Genomic DNA, 14,070 nt, shown 5'->3' on the forward strand with positions numbered 1-14,070 from the left:
AAGTCTGGCAGCATCTCAACAAAGCTTTGACAAAGAGTCATCGGACTCGAAACGTTAGCTCTTTTCTCTCCCTACAGATGCTGCCACACTTGCTGAGATTTTCCAGCATTTTCCCTATCCAGGTATTCCTGTTGCAGATCTTTGATAGGGTCTCAATTGGGTCATACCTGACGTAATTATCTAGCATTGGTGCTTTACTCACCTCATGAATCATCCCGATTCGGAATTCATGCTGGCTGCTACCATTAGTCAAAGAGTGTCAATAACGCAGAGGACTTGTGTCGAAGAGGCAGAGCTTACATATCTACCACATCGTTATCTTATCGGCTGTAACATAAACTCCCACTTCACCACATACATGTTTTTAAATAGCTGCAGTGTTAAAATACGATGCTTGCCCCAGTATCTGTGGTGAAAGCCTCCAGCTAAGTGAATCCTTCCAGGTGCTGTGCGACTCTCTCTCTATGGAATGCTAATTCACTTCTGAACTCATTCTTTCAGAGGGCTCTGCGTCTGAAAAATCAGAATTTCTAACTTTGTCCCGACATCTACTAATGAACTGGTCGATCATTTCATTATAGACAACTCAAGTCAATGGATTCTGAAGTTGATGTAACCTCGTAACTCCAGGTTTGTCCAGAGTTTAGATGGGTCTTTCTGATCTGCTTCTGGCCATCCAGAAATGTTGATGCGATGAAAACTGTTATATGCAGGGGTCCAATATCTGAAAAGAAAAGGAATATATTCAAATGTTGCACCTTTTTTGAATTACGCGAGAATTTAGGGATCTTATAGTTCCCCATTGCTTTCTCCATGGCAATGCCTCGGCCAATCAGAGTTCACTTGCCAACCAATCAACACCCATTTTTGCTGTGGTATAAATTGTTCTGATCATTTGAAATTTGACATTCTTGCATTTATCCTGATGAGTGCAAAATGAAAAACTTCAACAGCATGTTTATCTTTTCAGCAATAACGATGAATTGTTACATTTTCATCTCTTTCCTGCCCTTCAGTGATATTGTGGGCTTTAATGCAGACTCTGATAAAATGTTACATTTAGAAAGGAAATCAGACAGTACATATGTACTTGAATAAAAATGAAGTAGGTGAGACTGAAGCTGGAAGAGATCAAGAAGATTGAGTTGAATTGCTGTTAAATATATTGAACCAATGCAGACCGGAAATCACAAAGTGCTACAGATCCAAAGCATTCAAATATGTCAGGAAGACATGATCAGTGTTTTGGACACCCAGGTTTGGATTTTATGGGCAACGTGTCCTGCCCCCACCTCAGAGAAACAGTCTGGAGGGAGCCAGTCCATGATCTCATCAGCTACCTAACAGCAATTTAATGATGGGAGCAGTGTTAATGCCAGGCAATCTTGCCAGTCAGAGGAGTCCGGGTACGTCCCGGGTCAGGGAGCCTCAGCAAGGATAGGGTAGGGGGATTCAGGGGAAGGTTAAAGGAAGAGGTTGACCTTGACGAGGCATGCCTCTGCTGAGTCCAGGGAAAGTGAGAAGATAATCCTCTCCTCTTGCCCAAAGCCAGCTGGTGAAGCACAAGGTGCCAGGCACCCCGCTTAGCATGGACCACGGCCTTGCTGCGTGTAAAAGAGAGGCCGAGGCCGGAGGTCCTTTTGCAATCATTAATTGGAATAAATTAGAAATGATTGCCACCAGAACTCAGGAAGAAGGGGAGAACATTGATCAATGTGTGACTGCATGAGATGTGCAGCTCCCAGCATCATCCTCAAATTCCTCCAGCATTCCTCATCAAAAATCCTTTCTGCCTAAGTGCATTGCCCCGATGCCAGTTGTCCCTGACCTCAGTCTCACCAGGCACCCAGCTCACAATGTCCCCATTGGTTTCTTGCAGAAGAAGATAGCCCAGAACAACATGAAGGGCAGAAAATGGGTGGGGACATACCTAAGCTGCACATTCTCACTTCCTACGAGGAAAAGGCAATGGAGCCCGCAGGGGAGCATCTAGAGTGGGCCTGTACTGACAGCGAGGTTAACCTGCAACAGAGAAGTGAGCAGCCAATCCATCTTTATCCAGATGACCTGTCTCAAGTGAGTTTTTAAGTGTCCAAACCTTGCCGTTTACTTAAACCATGTTCATTGCTTTGAAGGAACATCAACCAAAGATGCTGGGCCTTCCATGAGCTGACTTCAAGCCCTCATCAGCACGTTAGACGAGATCTCTAAGACGGACACTGAAGATGAGTCACAGTTATCACCCTCAACATCCACTATCGCAGAGACAAGCACCTTGGTGGGCAATCTTAGCATACAGGCATCTGGGTCACTATCTGGTGAGCACCACACTGCTTCTGATGCACATCAGGTGGAGATAAGAACATTTCAGGGATTAGGCAGTCCGAGGTGTGCTGAATCCCAGGACTTAGCTGAATCCCAGGCAGGTGCCGTGCCTCTGGGCAAGTTCCTTCCTCAGCTGCTAATGATGCAAAGGCAAAGCCAGGTATATTACTAGCTAGCTTGCACTCATACTTCATCTTCTCCGCCCTTATTGCTTTTTTAGTTGTCCTCTGCTCTCTTTTAAAGGCTTCCCAATCCTCTAGCTCCTACTAATCCTCGCCACTTTGTATACTTTTTCTTTAGCTTTTATGCTGTCCTTGACATCCCTCATCAACCATGGATGCCTTGTCCTCCCCTTAGCATGTTTCCTCCTCCTTGGGATGAATTTCTGTTGTGCCTCCCTAATAACCCCCAATTGCTGTTCCAATATCTTCCCTGCTAGGCTCCTTTTCCAATCAACTCTGGCCACCTCCTCCGTCATGCCTTTGTAGTTACCCTTATTTAATTGTAATACCATTACATCTGATTGCAGCTTCTCCCTCTCAAACTGCTGGGTAAATTCTATCATATTGTGGGTACTGCTTCCTAAGGGTTCTTTCACCTTAAGTTCCCTAATCAAGTCTGCCTCATTACACATCACCAAATCCAGAATTGCCTGTTCCCTAGTAGGCTCTGTCACAAGCTGCTCAAAATAAAACATCTCTTAGACATTCCACAAATTCCTTTTCTTGGGATCCACTACCAACCTGATTTTTCCAGTTCGCCTACATATTGAAGTCCCCCATGTTTATTGTAATGTTGCCTTTTTACATGCCTTTTCTATCTCCTGATTTATGTTCTGCTCCAAAATCCTGACTACTGCTAGGGGGCCTGTACATAATTCCCATCAGGGTCTTTTTACCTTTGCGAATCCTCAATTCTACCCACAGAGATTCTATGCTTTCTGACCCTATATCGCTCCTTGCAATTGATTTAACTTCATTCCTTACTAACAATGCAACCCCGCCCCCTTTGCCCATCTGCCTGTCCTTTCAATAGGACATATATCCTTGGATATTTAGATCCCATCCCTGATCCCTTGCAGCCACGTCTCTGTGATGCACACAACATTGTATCGGCTAATTTCAATGTGCGTAACAAGCTCATTTGCCTTGTTCCATATACCTGCGCGCATTTAGGTACAACACCCTCAATCCTGCATTGGCCACCTCCCTTTTCACACTCTCCTCAGTCACTGTACCCAGTACTGTGGCCCTTTTTGATTTTTGACTATGGCTTCTCTGCCTTACACTTTCCCCTTTACTGCTTATTGTTTCTGACCCCGTTTTACTTCCCTCGGACTTCCAGAATCAGTTCCCATCCCCCTGCCACATTAGTTTAAACCCTCCCCAACAGCACTAGCAAACACCCACCCTCGGACATCGGTTCCAGTCCTGCCCAGGTGCAGACCGTCCAGTTTGTACTGGCCCCACTTCCCCCAGAACCGGTTCCAATGCCCCAGGAATTTGAATCCCTCCCTCTTGCGCCATCTCTCGAGCCACGTATTCATCCTAACTATCCTTTCTATTCTAATGGATAAGCAAATAATGTACCATGAAAAGTTAGCTGTTGATACCTTTAGAAGGTATGACTCATTCCCCATCCAACTAATTGCATGCAGTTTGTAGCCCTGTATGAAATGGTGTATATTTATCCAAACTTAATTTAGTTTGTGTATTGTGCAGAAGTTTTGTTTGATTACTGTGTTGTTTCCCAACTGTGAATGTTCTAGTTTTGTCAGTGTTTTCCAAGGTCTTGATGTTGAAGTACTGTCACAAAAGGATTCTTTGGAGTTGCAGAGGTTTAAATGAGACGTGGGGATGATTACAGAGTACCTCCAATATTTTTCATGGGACTTTCTATGTTATACTCGTGATTTCTAGGTAGTTTACTAGGGAAAGAATAAATCATAGTCAACAGGTAAAATCCAATGTGTCCAGGAGGGCGGCTGATAGTATAATCTCAATGCCTGCCAGAAACATATTTTTAAAATGGTTCAGTACTAAATTCTGTTTCAGTGCAGCTTCACCAGAAAGTCAACATAAATCAATTCAAATCCTTGTAAACGTGTCCTGGCAATGCTCAACTGAGGGCTGTCTCAGCATATAATAGCTTCCTGACACAATCTGAACTTGACTGAATAAGGCTTGAAATTCAGGTAGCTGGAGAAGCAATTGCTCTGAGTTTAACAGGTATATCACCAATAGCTTCACCGGCGAGGAGCTCATTTTAAACCTAGGCTTTGAAATATCACAATATATGTATATTAGAAATGATTCCCGACGAGAGAAATCTAATGCTGTTCCTTTGACCAGTTTTGCAAAATAACTTTCACCCAACAATATTCTGGCAGGTACAATTGTCCTAAAAATCTGAGCTCAGCTGAATGAGTCCATTGGGCAGACAGAATCACTATTCTCCCATGTTGCGTTGTGTAGCTACTATTTACATGACCCATTTCTGCAACCCAGGAGAATCAGCAGCCTATCTAACCACCTAATTTACCTCTACGTTACTGGAGGTTAGATCAGTTAAATTGATCATTGTGTCATTATTACATAATATCTTCTGTTTTGACGCCGTGAGATCTTCTTGTAAGAGCTCAGCTTTCTCCGTCAGGCCAATTGCTCCTACAATGAGAAAATCCATTGCTCTTCTTTAAAAATGACAGTGGGATCTTTTGAATTGATCTCCGAGGACAGATCGGGGTTCAGTTTAATGCCCAATCCAAAACACAGCTTTCCAATTCTAGAATTCCTTCATTAGTACACTGGGCTGTCTGTATAGATCATGTGCTCAATCCTTGAAATGGGGTTTGAGCCCACTGATTTAGTTCCAAGCTGACACTAACAAAGAATGAGACAATTGTTAGTTTGTTTACTATCTTTAATGAGGGATAAATGAGTGAATAGTTTTAATGTAATGTTATATAAATAGGTTTAACATTTCTAAGCTACGGTTATACATAGGGTAGGATTTTCCTCACTCTCCGTGGCCTATTTCTCCACGGCAGGAGGCAGCCCACGGTTGGCCAGCATTGGGATCTTCTGGTCTGTCTGCTCACAATGGGATTTCCCATTGAATGTACCCCACGCCGCTAGGAAACCGATGGCGGGGGTTCACCCTGAGCTGGACTGGAAGATCCTGCTGGCGAGAATGGTTACAAAATCCCCCCCCCCCCCCCCCCCCCCCTCAGCTGAGGAAGTTGCATACAGTAGAGAAACTGATGGTTTCTCAGAGGGTTTTAGGGCTTGAGGAAATTGCAGGGATGGGAGGGCAAGGCCATGGAGGGATTTGAAAACAAGGATGATAATTTTAAAACGAGGTGTTGCTTAACTGGGAGCCAATATTGGTCAATGAGCACAGGGTGATTGAGTGAACAGAACCTTGTGCAAATGTACCTCCACTGGACATTGCTGTTGTGTTAAATATGGCATTCGCAAGATTTGCCCCACAAGTTTGCACATGAAAGAGTTTCAACTGACTGATATAAAAGTACCAATCCTGCTGGAACATATTATGATTGCAGTGGCTCAAGTGTTCCAGAAGTGGAGCCAATCTCAGTACAAATTTATATGTTTTTAAATAAACTGTTTGAAATCAAACTTAAGGTTAAATCCAAGCAATGGTACAAATAAATTCAGCAACATCAGAAAGATAAATAACCTGCAGGATTCTCCAGAAAGTATTTAACATTAAAATGGTCAACTTGGGAAAGGCATCATCCTGCATCAGGATTTGTGCCAACTTCACAGTACTTTTGTACGTGAAACCCATTGAAAGAATTAAGTTTCCATCAAATGTATACATTTTTCCAATTCATACATTCCTTGGATGGATGGATAATTAATCAATAAGTGCAGAGATAAAGCCATCTTGTAAGGACTTGTTAATTATTTTTAACAGTTTTGAATTCAGCTGGAGTGAAACACATCTAGATATACAGAAAAAAATATACTCCAAAAGATAGATATTTACTTGCAGCCAGACCTGGTTGGTGGCAGTTTTGAAATTGATGAAGCTGTGAAAGTGAAACTGCGGCATTACCATTTTTTAAACAGTGTTTCTGGCAACGAGGAATTGGTGTAGCCTCAACTGAACAGATGGGAGCAAACTGCGGGTGAACATTAGCAGCATGTAAGACTCAGTGTTGTGTTAAACATCTTCACCAAGGGGAAGTGTATCCACACCCAAGTCAGCTACAGGATGTCACCAAAGATCAACATGAGACGAGGTACAGAATAGAAGTGTTGTCACTATATTTTTTTATATAAATTTAGAGCATCCAATTATTTTTTTCCAGTTAAGGGGCAATTTAGCATGGCCAATCCACCTACCCAGCACATCTTTTTAGGTTGTGGGGATGAGACCCACGCAGACAAGGGGAGAATGTGCAAACTCCACACAGGCAGTGACCCGGGTCTGGAATCGAACCCGGGTCCTCGGCGCCGTTAGGCAGCAGTGCTAACCACCGCACCACTGTGCCACCCATGTTGTCACAAAATATTGCCACATGGTCAAGATGGGCCACAGCCATAGTCAACCAAAAGGATTGGAAGTGAAAGTAATAAATTATCTGACCTTCTATACTACTTCTACTGCACAAGCATCTATACGAGCCACTGGAACAACAATAGTATTAACTTGTATTTAGATAGTTCCTTTAACACAGTAAAATGTCCCAAGGCATTTCTCAGGAGTGTTATCAAGCACAATTTGACATCGGCTAGATGACCATGAGTTTTGTCAAAGAGTTAGGTCTTCGTGTCTTAAAGATGCAAAGAGAGGTAAAGAGGGAGAGAGGTTTAGTGAGGGAATTCCAGAGCTTAGGGCCTTGATAGTTGAAGGAATGGCCAGCAATTAAAATTGGGATGTTTAGGAGGCCAGAATTGGAGGAGTGCAGGTATCTCAGAGGGTTTTAGGGCTTGAGGAAATTGCAGGGATGGGAGGGCAAGGCCATGGAGGGATTTGAAAACAGGATGATAGTTTTAAAAATGAGGTGTTGATTAACTGGGAGCCAATGTTGGTCAATGAGCACAGGGGCGATGAGGGAATAGAACCTTGTGCAAATGTACCTCCACTGAACATTTGCTGTTGTGTTAAATATGGCATTCGCAAGATTTGCCCCACAAGTGTGCATGTGAGCTGCACACACTATTTTGGAGCTCTAAGGGACACTGCTAGCCCCCAAAAGGAATGCTAACAAGTCCAATTTCTCACTCTCTCTACATTGCAACTATTCTGTTTCATTGTCAATCTGTTCTGAGTTCACTCACAGGAACAGCACTACAATTTCCCTCAGCACTAGAATTAGGAGTTAGGGAATTTCAAGCTCTGGTTCATGTATTCAATCAGAATCCAGTAGTCTGTACTGCAAATGCCTGTGTGTGGACAACTCCCCTGCAATCAACAGATCTGCCAACATTATGAAAACCATAGATACCTGGTGAGATACCTGGCAACTATGAACCTTTCCCTTGCGAGTGCCTTCAGGTGAGAAGACGGAGTGGAAAAATGTAGCAGAGGGAAGATGGACAATTCCTTCAGCTACTTCTTGACATCTCTGACTGATTTTTCCAGTGTACACATTGAAGCTGACAGGTGTCTGACAGGTATTGGGCTTGTAAATAGATAATTTCAATTAATATTTTCAGGTCTTTTCTTGTGACTTATCATGGTGTATGGAAAGAAAACAAAGAGATGAGTTCCAATTTGATTAAATGGATGTGGAGAACCCCCACTGACTGCCTAAATCTTGTTCAATGCATTCCGATCAAAAATAGAAATTAAGGCACCCTTTGACATTTGAACCTGCAGTTCAAAAATCTTAAATGTTTCACATTAATAATCTTCACCACTGGTCCAAAGGTAATTTTAGCTGAGAAATCAATGTTCAGGAACAGAGTACTGCGGTTCTATAGATTGTTTTGTCTTGGCCAATCTAGTCCACTTGCCCTTTGCCCAGGTCTTTTATCATTGTATTATACTTGCCAACTCACCTGAAGCAGCCTTAATTACTGCTACAGCAATTTGTCTTAAAATGTCACAGTACGACAAAATCTACACATCAATAAATGCTTCTCAAAGGCTGTTTTCTGCACTGCTGGAGAGTTAATTGCTTCGACTTTAAAACAGAATGCTGTAAATCTTGTATTTCCCCCATGTCCTTTCAAATATCTACAACACCTTTTAACCATGAAGAAAAAAATGGATCATTTTTGAATTTAAAAAAATATTCCATGTAGTCAATGTCATTTTAACAACATAACAGGCTACAAAGTGAAGCCGAGCAGTATCTCCGGCAGCAGCGCACCCCTTCCTGATGAACTCAATGCATTCTATGCTCGGTTCAAGCAGGGAACCAACAATCTGCTGTCAAGTGCCCCGGCAGCCCATAACTCAACCATACCCACCATCACAGCTTCCGAAGTCAGATTTCGCTGCTGTGTGCCAGGCCCGCTCGATCACCGCTGAAACCAGGCCCATTGTTCCTGCACCCCCCACGTGCGACCCGTGGGTGCCGCCATTTTCACCCCTGCAATCCATGTGCGACCCGTGGGCGCCGCCATCTTCCTCGCCTCAGAACACATGCGGCCCGTGAGCACCGCCATCTTGCTTGCCTCAGGAAACGTGCGGCCCGTGGGCGCCGCCATCTTCCCCCCCTCAGGCCTCGTGTGATCCATGGGCGCCGCCATCTTCCCCGCCTCAGGACCTCTGCTCGTCGGGCACCTCATCGGGCCGCTCATCACCTGCAACCGCCGCCGACCAGTCAGGGGCTTTCCAACACCAGCTACAGCTCGCCACCATCACGATTGACCAGTCCCGGCCGCACAACCTCGCAACCACGTCAACGACGGTAAAGGTCGATGGGCACAAGACATCATGCCTTCTTGACTCTGGGAGCACAGAGAGCTTCATCCACCCTGATATGGTAAGGTGCTGCTCCCTCGCGGTACACCCCATCACACAACGAATCTCCCTGCCCTCCGGATCCCACTCCGTGGCGATCCGGTGTTACTGCACCGCCACCCTCACCGTCCAGGGCATAGAGTTCAGCGACTTCCGGCTCTACGTCCTCCCCAACCTCTGCACTGCCTTGTTACTCAGCCTGGACTTCCAGTGCAACCTCCAAACTCTCACTCGGAAATTCTGCGGGCCCCTACCACCCCTTACTGTCTGCGGTCTCACGACCCCTAAGGTCGACCCGCCTTCTCGGTTTGCAAACCTCACCCCGGATTGCAAACCCGTCGGCACCAGGGGCAGACGGTACAGTGCCCAGGACAGGACCTTCATCAGGTCTTGAGGTCCAGCGGCTGCTTCGGGAAGGCATCATCGAGGCCAGCAACAGCCCCTGGAGAGCCCAAGTGGTAGTTGTGAAAACTGAGGAGAAAAACAGGATGGCCATTGACTACAGTCAGACCATCAATCGGTACACGCAGCTCGATGCGTACCGTCACCCACGCATAGCTGATATGGCCAATCAGATTACACAGTACCGGGTCTTACCGACAGTGGACCTGAAATCTGCCTGCCACCAGCTCCCTATTCGCAAGGCGGACCGCCCGTACACTGCATTTGAAGCGGACGGCCACCTTTACCACTTCCTTAGGGTTCCGTTCGGCGTCACTAATGGGGTCTCGGTCTAACAATGGGAGATGACCGGTACAGACTGCGGGCCACCTTCCCGTACCTGGATAATGTCACCATCTGCGGCCATGACCAGCAGGACCACGACGCTAACCGTTCCAAATTCCTCCACACCACCAAACTCCTCAACCTTATGTACAACAAGGAGAAGTGCGTGTTCAGCACCAACCGCTTAGCCATCTTCGGCTATGTGGTGCAAAATGGAGTTCTAGGGCCCGACCCCGATCGCATGCGCCCCTCATGGAACTCCCTATCCCCCACTGCCCCAAGGCCCTCAAACAATGCCTGGGGTTCTTCTTATACTATGCCCAGTGGGTCCCTAACTGTGCGGACAAGGCCCGCTCACTCATTCACGCCACTGCTTTCCCCCTGACGCCGAGGCTCGCCAGGCCTTCAACCATATCAAGGCCGACATCGCCAAGGCCGCGATGCACGCGGTCGATGAGACGCTCCCCTTCCAAGTTGAGAGCGATGCATCAGACGTCGCTCTGGCCGCCACCCTCAACCAGGCAGGCAGGCCCGAGGCATTCTTTTCACGTACCCTCCATGCCTCCGAAATTCGGCACTCCTCCATTGAGAAGGAGGCCCAAGCCATCGTAGAAGCTGTGCGGCATTGAAGGCATTACCTGGCTGGCAGGAGATTCACTCTCCTCACTGATCAACAGTCGGTTGCCTTCATGTTCAATAACACACAGCAGGGCAAGGTCAAAAATGATAAAATCTTGAGGTGGAGGATTGAGCTCTCCACCTACAATTACGAGATTTTGTATCATCCCGGTAAGCTCAACGAGCCCCCCCCAACACCCTATCCCGAGGTACATGTGCCGGCGCACAAGTGGACCGGCTCCGGACCCTGCATGACGCTCTGTCACCCAGTGGTCACCCGGTTCTTTCACTTCATAAAGGCCCGCAATCTGCCCTAATCCATTGAGGAGGTCAGGGCTATCACCAGAGGCTGCCAGGTCCGCGCCGAGTGCAAACCGCACTTCTACCGGCCAGACCGCACGCATCTAGTGAAGGCCTCCCGCCCCTTTGAACGCCTCAGCATGGATTTCAAAGGGCCCCTCCCCTCCACCGACCGAAACACGTACTTCTTTAACATGGTCGATGAATACTCCAGATTCCCCTTCGCTGTCTCATGCCCCGACGTCTGCCACAGTCATCAAAGCACTCAACACCGCCTTCGCCCTGTTCGGTTTCCCCGATTGCATCCACAGCGACCGGGGATCCTCCTTTATGAGTGACGAGCTGCGTCAGTACCTGTTCAGCAAGGGCCTCGCCTCGAACAGGACGACCAGCTGCAACCCCCGGGGAAACGGGCAGGTGGAGCGGGAGAATGGGATGGTCTGGAAGGCTGTCCAGCTGACCCTACGGTCCAAAGGTCACTCGGTCTCCCGCTGGCAGGCGGTCCTCCCTGACGCCCTTCACTCCATCCGATCGCTACTTTGCACTGTGACTAATGCAACCCCCCCCCCCCCATGAACGTCTCTTTGCCTTCCCCAGTAAGTCCACCTCCGGGGTTTCGCTCCCAACGTGAATGGCAGCTCCAGGACCCGTTCTCCTCCGCAAGCACGTGCGGCTCCACAAGGCGGAACCGTTGGTCAAGAGGGTACAGTACTCCATGCAAACCCGCAGTACGCCTACGTGGCATACCCCGACGGCTGCCAAGACACAGTCTCCCTCAGGGACCTGGAACCAGCTGGGTCCCCAACCCCCCCCCCTTCCTCCCCCGAGCACACCTCGCCACAGCCCCCGCTCCAGGATGATCCGTCCTCTCCTTGGTCCCACCCGGGGATGAAGATGAGGTCGACACGCTCCCGGAGTCGCCGGTGACTGAGCCGACGCCTGCATCACCACCGGGACTGCGGCCCTCGCAACGGAGAATCAGGGCACCCGATCAGCTGAATTTGTGAACTTTCCCCAAAATGTTACCCTTAAAATGCATGTAAATAGTTTTTACACCACCCCCGCTGGATTCTTTTTTAACAGGGGTGAATGTGGTAGTCACCACTGTTGCATATATCACATACATGAGATGTAATACAGTAAGGCTCCTGTACTACAGGTACGGGGGTAGATCCCTGCCTGCTGGCTCCGCTCAGTAGGCGGAGTACAAATGTGTGGGCTCTCCAAGCTGCAGCCATTGTGGCAGCAGCTGCAGGAGGCTACATATCTCTGCTTAATAAAGCCTCGATTACCCTCTACTCTCGTTTCATCGTAATTGACAGTGCATCAGTGACTGCTTGGCAAAATCTGGTTCCAACTCCATCTAAACGTTTGCTGACAATACGAACATAGTGGACCGGATCTCGAATAACGCCGAGTCAGAATACAGGAGGGAGATTGAGAACCTAGAGGAGTGGTGCAGCGACAACAATCTCTCCCTCAATGCCAGCATTGGCATTGGACCAACACTGGACCTAGTGCTATGTAATGAACCAGACTTTATAAAAGATCTTAAAGTAAGGGAACACTTAGGAAGCAGCGATCATAATATGGTTGAGTTCAGTCTGCAGTTTGAAAGAGAGAAGGCAAAATCGGATGTAATGGTGTTACAGTTAAATAAAGGTAATTACGAGGGCATGAGAGAGGAACTGCCGAAAATCGACTGGAAGCAGACCCTAGTGGGGAAGACAGTAGAGCAAAACTGGCAGGAGTTTGTATGCATAATTGAGGATACTGTACAGAGGTTCATCCCCAAGAAAAGAAAGATTATCCGGGGAGGGATTAGACAGCCATGGCTGACAAAGGAGGTCAGGAAATGTATCAAAGAAAAAGAGAGATCCTATAAAGTGGCCAAAAGCACTGGGAAATCAGAAGATTGGGAAGGCTACAAAAACAAACAGAGGTTAACAAAGAGACAAATAAGGAAGGAGAGGATCAAATATGAAGGCAGGCTAGCCAGTAATATAAGAAATGATAGTAAAAGTTTATTTCAATACATAAGAAACAAACGACAGGCCAAAGTAGACATTGGGCCAATTCAAACTGATTCTGGAAGGCTAGGTGATGGGAGACGAGGAAATGGCTGGAGAACTTAATAAGTACTTTGCGTCTGTCTTCACAGTGGAAGACATGAGTAATATCCCAAAAATTATAAAGGGTCAGGGGGCTGAGTTGAGTATGGTTGCCATTACAAAAGAGATGGTGCTAAAAAAGCTAAAAGGTCTTAAAATTGACAAATCTCCTGGCCCCGATGGGCTACTTCCTAGAGTTCTGAGGGAGGTGGCTGAAGAAATAGCGGAAGCGTTGGTTGAGATCTTTCAAAAATCACTGGAGTCAGGGAAAGTCCCAGACGATTGGAAGATCGCTGTTGTAACCCCCTTGTTCAAGAAAGGATCAAGACAAAAGATGGAAAATTATAGGCCAATTAGCCTAACCTCGGTTGTTGGTAAAATTCTAGAATCGATCGTTAAGGATGAGATTTCTAAATTCTTGGAAGAGCAGGGTCGGATTAGAAAAAGTCAACATGGATTTAGTAAGGGGAGGTCGTGCCTGACGAACATGGTGAGGGCCCATGGTGTTCGAGGTGAGGTACTGGCATGGGTTGAGGATTGGCTGTCTGACAGAAGGCAGAGAGTTGGGATAAAAGGTTCTTTTTCGGAATGGCAGCCGGTGACCAGCGGTGTTCCACAGGGTTCAGTGTTGGGGCCGCAGCTGTTCACCATATATATTAATGATCTGGATGAAGGGACTGGGGGCATTCTAGCGAAGTTTGTCGATGATACAAAGTTAGGTGGTCAGGCAGGTAGTGCTGAGGAAGTGGGGAGGCTGCGGAAGGATCTAGACATTTTGGGAGAGTGGTGCAGGAAATGGCTGATGCAATTCAACGTGAGAAAATGTGAGGTCTTGCACTTTGGAAAAAAGAATCCAAGCATAGACTACTTTCTAAACGGTGAGAAAATTCATAATGCCAAAGTACAAAGGGATCTGGGAGTGCTAGTCGAGGATTCCCTAAAGGTAAACATGCAGGTTGAATCCGTGATTAAGAAAGCGAATACAATGTTGTCATTTATCTCAAGAGGGTTGGAATATAAAAGCAGCGATGTGCTACTGAGCCTT

This window comes from Scyliorhinus canicula, chromosome 14 (assembly GCF_902713615.1).
Source record: "Scyliorhinus canicula chromosome 14, sScyCan1.1, whole genome shotgun sequence".
Taxonomy (NCBI): Eukaryota; Metazoa; Chordata; class Chondrichthyes; order Carcharhiniformes; family Scyliorhinidae; genus Scyliorhinus; species Scyliorhinus canicula.